The following is a 10,225-nucleotide window of genomic DNA, read 5'->3' on the forward strand; positions in this document are numbered from 1 at the left end:
CAGTGCTGCTGTCTTGTTGCTCACAGGCCGGATACAACGCAGATTTGTCGTGATTAAAAAAGACATAAAGTTGTGCGTGCTCTCATCCCTCCCTGCACATGTGGTCGGGGAAACGCAGTGCGATGCCCAGGCTGGATGCCAGGGACTGTGCACGAAATTCAGCACCCAAAGTCCTCACCACCCCTGGCCCTCACCCACCGACCTACACTCCCAACACCCTAACCCAGCCAGGTCTCCCTTTCATTTTTACTACCCCCTACACATTTCTTCATGCGACCCTGGAGTCCCTAGACGTGTGTGTATCACTCTCTTCTGGTTGTGCAACCTCTGTGCTTGTGTGGCTGCTTTTATTCTTCAAACTGAAACAGGGGAGAAAGATTGGCAGCTGTCAAATCCTCTGTGTCTCCCCCCATATGAACACGGAGGGGGGCAAAGTCCTTGCTTAGTGCCTGCTTTGGAAGCAGATTCCCGTGAAGAGCAAGCAGCCAACAGCTCCATCACTGTGGAGGTGAGCCTGGAGGTCTGACCTTCAGCAGAGAAATAGGGGAGAGGCAGGAAAAAGAAGGGGAGAGGCAGGAAAAAGAAGGGGGGAGTTAACTTCTGGCCCTGCATGCAGCATCACAGCAGCTGCCGGGACCCTGGGGGCACCAAAAACCTTTGATTGCCCTGAGCAGCCTGGGCTGGGACCCCCACCCACGCACTCTCTGGCCATTGGCTCAGGAGCTGTTTTTAAGCTCAGGCCTGGCCCTTTCCCCCTGTTTGGGATGTGGTGCTGTGGTACTTACCTCTAGTTCCACCTGGAGTCTGTGCTGTTGGTAGCTGGTCTCCAGTCCTGCTTCATCTTCTGCTGCTCCTAGATGGACCCAGGACCTGCCTCCTCCGCTGTGTTGGGGTGCGTGGATGGACCCTGTCACCAGCACCCAGCCCACCCTGCTGTGTCCAGGTGCCATGGGGCTGTGCTCTGGCTGGTGAGTGCTGTGCCAGGGTCACCCTTGGCTCCGGGCTTGTTCCTCTTGCATGGGGCAGCTGTGTTCCTGCTGCTCCCTGACACTTGCAAGTGCAGATGTGGCTGTGTCCTGGCTGCTTCCCCTGCCTGCTTTCTCTTTGCTAAGGTGGGTGGCTGGCAGGTCACGGGGTTTAGTCTTGCAGGAACCCCCCAAGAGAGCCAGGTTTGGGCAAGCTGGTGGATGGCTGGCAAAACTGCTTGGTTTCCTTTCTGTTCCCTGGCTCCTTTTTTTTAAACCAGGGTTTAAAAAAAGCCTTCTGTGGCCTTGCTGCCTCCTTTGAGATGCTGCAGCATCCCCGCGTTGCTTTGCTTGCCCTCTGCCAGGAGTTGTGTTCCCCCCAGCCCTGCTTGAGGCAGGGCACAACTTGGGCTGTCACGGCCAAGGGGGTGTCTGGAGAAGCTGCCCTCCCTGGGACAACCTTCAGCCCAGGAGCTGAGGATATCTTCAGGGCAGCAGTATTCTGAAATGCTTTATTAGCATCAGGGAGCTCAGCTGGAGATGAGGAAGCCCCCCCTGCGCCCCAGGGGAGAAGATGGGTTTGGGAGAGACCTGCTTCTTCTCACTACCAGCGCTTACCATCAGAGGGCAAGCTCAGCCCAGGCGAAGATGCTCCGTTCGCGGTACTGCAGCCTGCTGCTTCCCAGACCCATCTCTGCCAGGTGGTGACAAAGGAAAGGCAGGCCTTTTGCCGGCCCTCTCGCAGGGGACAGATCCAGCTTCCCACCTCTGCCTGCTGCCAGGAAGGGCTCCTCTCCCTGTCCCCCCCCCCAAGAGCAAGTCGTGCTTTGCAGGAACGCCCCAACCTGCAGCGAGGGGCAAGGATGATGCTGTGAGCTCCAAGTTACGTCAGTTTAATACAGAAGAGTGTCACGGAAAGCAGCAGGTTTGTGCTTTAGCATCCCAAATATAATATAACATTTCCCAGCCTCTCCTCCTCCTGCAGAAATCGTATTTGTGGCTGAGAACAGAGTTGGAGCAGCATGTGGAAAAGCGGTGCTGGCTGGTGCTTGCTTTCTATCCAGCATCTTGCTGCTCTCCAGAGCCACCTGTGAGCGTGGCCGCACAGCCCCAGCAAAACCAGTGGCATTAAGGTAACCCCTGTGGGAGTGGTGTCTCTCAAAGTGCTTCAGATGCATCCAGGAGCAGAGCGAACCACTTTACATTACTGCAGCTCCGACCTCTCCCAGGAGCCCCGTGTGCTGGCATGTGGTCCCAGCTGCCAGCCCCAGAGCCTCTGTGCTTCCCAGGGCAGTTGGTGAGGATTTACATCTTGCCAGCTCCCCCCTTTACCTCTTCCAATGAATCTCAGTCTTAATCCACACCCCCATCGTTGCCCGGAGTCTTCCTTTAAAAAGCCTGACGCTGGAGAGCTTTTCAGAGGGGAATAATGAACCAGACGCTTTCCCGGTGTCTCTCTTTGTTTTTACAGCCGTGGGTCTCCCCTGGGGACAGAGAGCCCTTTGTACTACATGGGGTCCCCTTACAAAAGGGGGCTTGTGAACAGAGCATCCTCCCATTGGGTACGACATCAAACTGATTTTTTTTCCACCTGCCCTCTTAGGCATAGCCAGTGTAAAAGCCCTTTCTGCATGCAGGGGACGGGGCCAATAGCTTTAACCTTGGAGATGCATGATGCACGTATGTAGGATCGCTCGGTGCCGTCCTGCTGCCCGCCCTCTGGCTAGCTGAAGGGTAAACAAAGGGTTAACCTGGTTGTCATCTCCCCTGCCCAGCTGATATTTGGAGTGAAGCCACATTTCATTCTCTAGATGGCTGATAATTGAATAAACTCTGCATCTCAGTGAATTTAAAACCAAGACAGGAGCTCTCCCCACCAGAAGTCGATATGTTTTTCTCTAGCAGGGATTTTTGTCTGGAGTTAATGCCGTAGCCACCCCTTCCAGGGGACGAGGGCGTGCTTGTGAGCTGTCGATTTTTGCCTGCTACAGGGCTTTAAATTTAGGTCTCTGTGCATAAAGGAGATTCCTGTTTCTATTCCCTGCTAAGGGTGAAATCTAGGGCTACAGCCTCAAAGAGCCTTAAAATTGCTAAGCCTTAAGTAACTTGCTGACGGTTTGGTGTCGTCCAGGATCCTCGCCCAGGTAACACAGGGAAAGAAAGGCGGAGGGCTGTGCGTACTGCTCAGGTGCCTGACTCTGCTCAGATCCCGGTATGGATGGAAGAAAGCAATGTGATGTAGCTAATTAACACCATGCTAATTAAATATTGGGTACTCCTCATGTACCCTTGCAATAAATCACTTTTAATCTCAGGTGGCAAATTCACCCACTGTCACTTAATATGCAAGACCCAAAGAAAGCTGTCTCCTGCGAAGCTGATACTCGTGATTTATTGAGCTGTTTAAAATATATTTGCTTTGGTCCTTCTCTGTATCCGCTTTTCACAGATATTCAAACAAATGCCTTTGAGTCTGGGAACCAGCAGCTTTTTGGCACGTGTTCTTTTTGCAAACAGGGGCATTCACACCAGAAATGCGGTTCTAGGATTTCATAGCCACGCGATGGGTAGGCAGAGATGCGCCGTGCGATCTGCGCCGCATCACAAATACCTGGCACAGCTTGCGCTTCAAACTTCACTGAGCTAAATAATTGCATGGAGCTGTTTACTGTCAATCTGCTGACTGCATGTTATTAATAGGAGAGATGGAGTGAATAATTAGGACTAATGACTAAATTAGAGAAAGTTGTCATCTATTCATGAATAGTTTGCAGAGAGAGGCAGTGTTCAACAATTAAACTGATAGGCAAAAATGATTCATTCCTCTTTGCAAACATGTTCTACATTATGCCAATACATAAACATCCACACCTGGCCTGATGTTGAGAGTTCAGCTTCCCCCAGCCCCATTTTGGCACTCAAACTGGTGTGATGGGATTGCCAGAGGTCCTGGGGATCCCCTGCCACACTGAGCTTCTCCACCAGGCTTTGGAGCTGAGCATCTTTAGGAGAGCAGAGGCATCTATCTAAAGTAAATCATGATCTGAGGATTGTGGAATGGTTTGGGTTGGGAGGGACCTTTAAAGACACCTAGTTCGAACCCCCTGCTGTTGGCAGGGACACCCTCCACTAGCCCAGGTTGCCCAAAGCCCCATCCAACCTGGCCTTGAATGCTTCCAAGGATGGGTCATCCACATTCTCTGGGAAACCTCTTCCACTGTTTCACAACCTTCTTTGTAAGAAATTTCTTCCTTATCCACCCTCTTTTAGTTTAAAGCTGTTGTCCCTTGTCCTATTGCTATGGGCCCTGGTAAAAAAGTCTCTGTCTGTCTTATAAGCCCCCTTTAGATATTGAAAGGCCTCAATAAGGTCTCCCTGGAGGCTCTTCCTTTCCATACTGAACAACCCCAACTCTCTCAGCCTGTCTTCAGAGAAGAGGTGCTGCAGCCTTTGGGTTGTTTTGGTGACCCTCTAACAGGTCCACAGCTGTCTTCTCCTGGGGACCCAAAGCTGAATGCAGTACTCTAGTGGGGGTCTCACGAGAGCAGAGTAGAGGGGGATCATCCCCTCCCTGGACCTGCTGGCCACGCTGCTGGTGGTGCACCCAGGACACAGTTGCCTTTCTGGGTCGTGAGCACACGTTGCTGGCTTGTGTCCAACTTGTCGCCCACCAGTATCCCCAAGCCCTCTTCTGCAGGGCTGCTCTCAACCAATTCATCTGAGTTTGGGCTCCTGTTTTGGATGCTGGCAATCATTTTGTGGAGTTGGGAGAAGCATAATGTTTTCAGCTGCCTCAGAAACACTGAAAACTCACTGTGTGATTATGGGAAAAGACCTGGGAGGCTGGGGCAGTTTCACCAAGAGCAAAGACAACTGAGGGGAGAGTACAGGAACAGACTCCAAATACACCCAAAACTGCCAGAGAAGAAATAAACTGTCCCTTGAGGAAAAGGCAAGGCATAATTTGTTTAAAAGCATTAGGAAGACCTGAGGAAACCCCTTTCTGCCAGGAAAAAAGTGAAGCTGTAGGAGATGTTTTTGTGGGGAGTCCCCTTTGCTGGCAGGAGGATCCAACCTTACTGCTGAAGCAGCTATGGGGGAAAAGCCAAATGAGTTTTGCCCCATGAACGGGGATGCTCTGCTGGTTTTTCTCCTGGCACTTCATTGAAGGTGCTTTGTCCTTCCACATGCAGCAACTGTGGAGGATAACGTGTGGCAGCGGATCTTGGCAATGGGGATGTTTGGAAAGCAGGGGAGACTTGCAAAGGTACAGGTGGGCACCAAGGGGAAGGATTCACTTTAGCTAGCTTCAGCTATCCAAAAGTTAGTTGTTGCATCAAAAGCTGTTGTCCAAGATCCCTTGATGGCCAAAGGACTGAATGAGCAACTGTCTGAGGGTGATTCATCCCATCTAAGCCAGTTGCCTCAGATACCTGGGATAAATCAACCTCTGGACTGAACTCTTGCTCATCTCTTGACTCACCGGAGAGGAAGCCTGGATGATTTGCTTGCGTTAGACAACCAAGCAAACCAACCAACCTTATAGATATCTGATGTGAGGTGAGGTGAATTCAACCTGAGGGTTACAGGGATTTTCCATGGAATTGCCAAGGTGAGGTCAGGTACCACGGGGTCTGCTGAACCTGTAAAAACCCTCTCTAGACTGTCCCAGGCTGAGCGATGTCCACACACCAACCCTCACGCACACTTCCTTCTCCTCAACCACCCTCTGCCCACAAACCCATTTTTCTTGAGTCGCGTTCTCACCAAGACGGGGCAGCTGCTGAAAGGTCATCCCACAAAAGTTCACTTCAAACATTTAAATCTATTTGTTTCCAGGCAGGAACTGTACTCGGGGTGCTCGCTGTCCCAGGAACTGTTGAGCCAACTAATTTTCTGGTGGGAAAGCCTGCCAGCGCGTTGAAGGCTGAGGGAATTCTGTGGAACGCGTTCAGAAAGCGAATGATTGATTCATCATCATCAGTGGTGGAGAACCGATTCCAGGAATTATGCATGTGCCAAGCTGAAGCCTGTTGAAGCCAGGGAAAAGGTATCCTTGAATTCGGGTCATCAGTCAGCATAGGGAAACGCACGGAGGCCCTGGTACAGGAGAGCTTAACTTCCAGCGCATACTCCAGCCTAACTAACCTCCGTTAACGTCAATGAGATAAAATTAAACATGAGGTCAAGATTTTGGATAAGAGTGGTTTATAGCCTGGAGGCTTACGTGGATGAGAAGGTCAGGCCAACGAGCCGGGGTGTTCAATATTGAGGAATCTAATCAAGGAGCTCCTGCGTAAGCCGCTGTGTGAATCAGGGAATAATTTGGGATAACAGACACATCTGAGTAATTCGTGACCTACTGGCAGGCGATTCACGCAGACAGGCAACATCCATCTGCGATGTTATTCCTCACAGAAGTCTTCTAGGGAGACTTCTGGGTCCACGGGTAGCTCCATCTCAGGAGGGTTTGTCGAGGGAGAAGCTGGGAGCAACCGGGATCGTGGGGACACCCCAGCACACATTGCTGCATGGGGACAGATCTGATCCTTCACCCACCAGCGGCTCAAGAGCCACGGTGCAATAGGTGCTTTGGGCAAAGGGGTAACTTCAGGTTTTTCAAGCTGTCCTTGAGAAGAAGGGGATCAAGATGAGGTGTGGGGGGCATTACTGTAGACCCTATATCCCCTCCCTGCTCTACCACACACCTCCCAGGTAACCTTGTTTAGACCTGCTTTATAACCTACTTTCCCACCTGAAACATCAGTGCATGTCTCTGCTTTCAGCTTCAAACGTGGTCTGCAAGATCCATCAACTATATTCTGGTGTTCACCAAGGGCCGTCATGAAACAGTTAACACCACAAATACGGAAAAAGCCTAGCTTGGAGCTCTAAAAGTGGGACTTACAGTGTAAGACTCAAAATCTGGAAAAAAACAAGCTTTATAATCTCTGTTCATCACAAAACAAGTAGTTTTCCAACAGCTAAATACTTACCTCCAGTGACATGTTGCCATGGGATAAAATACCCGCCTCACCTCTCCAGCCCAGACGCACGCTGATGCTATGGCAATATAGCTGTATCTATGGTAGGATTGTGGTTTGCCGTGCTGTATCTGAGATATTACATCAGATGGGGAAAAGTTTGAGCCTGACACCATCAAATTCCTATTTGACAGTGAATCAGCAGTGCCTTTTGGGATCTTCCTTTGGGTGCACCGTACCTCCGCTCATCTTCATGGACCACGTAACTCCAGGCAGTGCCAGGTGCCCTAGAAGCAAGAGGTCCCTCTGCCCTTAGGAGATGTGGTCCAGCTGTTCCACCTGGCTTGAAGACACAAAGGGGAGGAGGAAGCCCCGAGCCATTGGCAGATGGGGTAGGACATGGTGATGTGGGGTGACGTGGCTGGGATGCACCTAGAGCACCAGCAGAGAGGTGAGGGACAAGGAGAGCTTCCTGAGACCCCATCAGGAGACCTGCACTGACTCTGCACAGGGAAATCTGCTCCAGAACAGTCATCTGTGGGACTGGTGATTTGCCAGAAAGTCTTAAAAAGGAAAAAAAAAAAATTCCAAGTATAGCTGGAACCAGAATCTATAAAAGATCAACAGGCAGACATTAGCATGATCAGCATCATGCCTGGAGATGTTAGAATAAGAAAGAAAGAAATCCTTTTTTTTTTTTTTTTTTTTTTTTCCATGGAAAGTGCAGGAAAGGGAGGCAGCATGTCAGATCCTTGCTGGAGTTTGGCTAGGGCCTCACTAACGCAAGGCTCTGCAGAAGGTGTGAAAGGACTTGCGGGCATCCTGCTCACCTTCTCCTTCTGCAGGATGCACCAGCGCAGCCCCCAAGCCAGCGTGCTGGCACCCACCAAGCACCCAGCCACCCTCCCTGCAACGGAATGGAGCACCTTGCTTTTCCTCAAAGGGCTCCCACCTGGCCTTGGAGATGGGGAGCAGCTCAGAGCAGTATGGAGCTCCCCGTCCTCACTCCAGCACGTGAACATGGACCCAATTTTTGTGCATCGTTTGTACCATCGTTGGTGTTTCGGAGCCCTCCCGCGTGGGGACTGTGTTCTGCCCCTGCTAGCTGGCATCTGCCCGCACGCCTCTGCGTGGCAGATAGCCATCGAGCGGCTTCCACTTAGCTTTAAGAGTGGCTATAAAAAGAGCTTGACAAGATCAAATGCTAATAGAGAGGTTTTCTGAAGGTTGAAACTGATCTGCTCGAGGGCATTCGTGGCGGGGAGATGCCAGGAGAAACCAAATAACCAGTGCATTGTGGAGTAAATCATTTGATTTTAAATACTCTCTGGGAAAGGATCTTATGAGGGGGAAAAAAACCCTACTAAGTGCTTGGAAAGCTGTTGCTCTTCTAAATCTCCCCTTTGCTGCAACGCGTATAGAGCATTGCCGTCCAACGCTACGGGTGATGAGTGGGTCTATGCGGGGGTGTTCCCTGAATTTGTCTGAACCACATGAAATTTCAGCACCCACGGCATCCTGCCACTGCAGCATCCATGGATGGTGTGGAAAGCCACCTCCCGCTGCTCATATCCTTTGGTGGCCCCCCATTTTTGTATTCAGAGGGGCAGCAAACAGTCCCCTGGCCCCTCAATGGCTGGAGGAGCTTTGTTCGCATCCCTGAGTATTGTCCCACCACCCCCCATTGAAAGGTCCTACCAGCAGAGCTACAGCTCCCTCCTACCCAGCTGCAGCACGAAGCAGTGCCCATCTCCTGGCATGGGGTAGCTGTGTGTCAGTATTGCCTTCTGGGGGTTAGCTCAGTGCAATTCCACCCAAAACATGACCTTTGGGAAGAGGTTCACAGGTTGGCCCTTGCTTTCTGAAATGGGGAGGAGGATGTCAGTATTGGCCTTCCAGGACAGGGATCCAGAGTTGTAGCAACAGCAGGGCAAGCTGGGAGCACCAAAATGGCTCAGTAGAGTCCTGCCAGCATCTGTGTCCTCACCTTGGGGGAGGATGAATGTCCATGTGAACAGCACCCATGCCATTGGAGCCACAGGACTCTACCCCTCATGAGCATCTAGGCCCAGCTCTCCCAATTTCAGTCCACGCTGGTGGCAAAGGCTCCATCTCTGCTGGTTTTGTTGTTTGGTTGGTTTTTTCACAGGATAAGTGCTAAGCCAAAAATGTCCTCAGTCTTGCTAGTGTCGCACCATGGCCGAGCCAGACAGCCTGTTTCTCAACGGGTCTGTCGGTGGGAGCACTGGACCACACGACCATGGTTACACAGCTCTTGGACCAGAGCTAACTCCTAACCAGCCATATCTAAGCACGAGTGTGGGTTCAGCCTCAAGAGCTGTGCAGATGTGCCTTTAGGAAGACCTAGTGCAGATCATCCAGCCAAGCATCACCAGGCAGCTTGGGGACCAGAAATCCCCAGCCGTCCTGCGTGTGGTCCCCATCCTTGCGCTCCCACCTCTTCTCCCCCCTGTTTCTCCTCTCCGCCTTTCTCTCCCCACTAATGCATCCAGCGCATAAAAGTGAGGTTTCCGAAAAGATCTCTGAACCCAAAGAGACAGCAGGGAGATGGAGAGAGAGGGAAAGAGAAAGAGGCTTTTTGAATATTGAATTAAGGCTGTCTCCAGTATTATTGAATTCCCATAAGAAGGCAGCCAGGGAGCCCACTGCTTTAGCGTCCTATGAATATTTCATTGCTTGACTTAAGCTCAGTGAATATAGTTTCACTGCACAAAAGCACCTCTTTGGTTTGTGGACTTCTCTCCAAGCACGTGGTGATGGTCCCTGCACTCACACCGGCTATGAAGTCACCCTGGCTTGCAGATGGAGTCATCTGACACTACAGCAAACTAAATTTGTTGAACCTGAGTGATCTTTTGGCATGATCTAGCCAGGAATTTCCAGAAGACAACCGGTTACGGCTCAAAACACTTTGGTGGCTCGCTGGGTCAGACCGCACAAGCGCTGCAGTGGTGTTAGAAGCCGTAATGGTCTCCGTCCAACCAGGGCAACCGTGGAGAAGGTGCATGGTTGGGGATGTCATCTCGCCTCACTTCAACCTACCAAGCTGGCCGCAGAACTGGAGATACAAACCGTGCATCCTCATACCCAGTGATGGGCACTGGCCTTGAGGGTCTGGGTCTGCTTAGTTCCTGAAATTTTAGATGTTTACCTGGAGCTTCTCTGGTTAATCCAAACCATGAATTGCTCAGGCTGGAAATTTTTCCTAAATGGGCTCTTTCACAAAAAGAGGTAGCTCCTGCTTTCAGCCAGGCT

The sequence above is a fragment of the Grus americana genome, chromosome 8 (genome assembly GCF_028858705.1).
Source record: "Grus americana isolate bGruAme1 chromosome 8, bGruAme1.mat, whole genome shotgun sequence".
NCBI lineage: Eukaryota > Metazoa > Chordata > Aves > Gruiformes > Gruidae > Grus > Grus americana.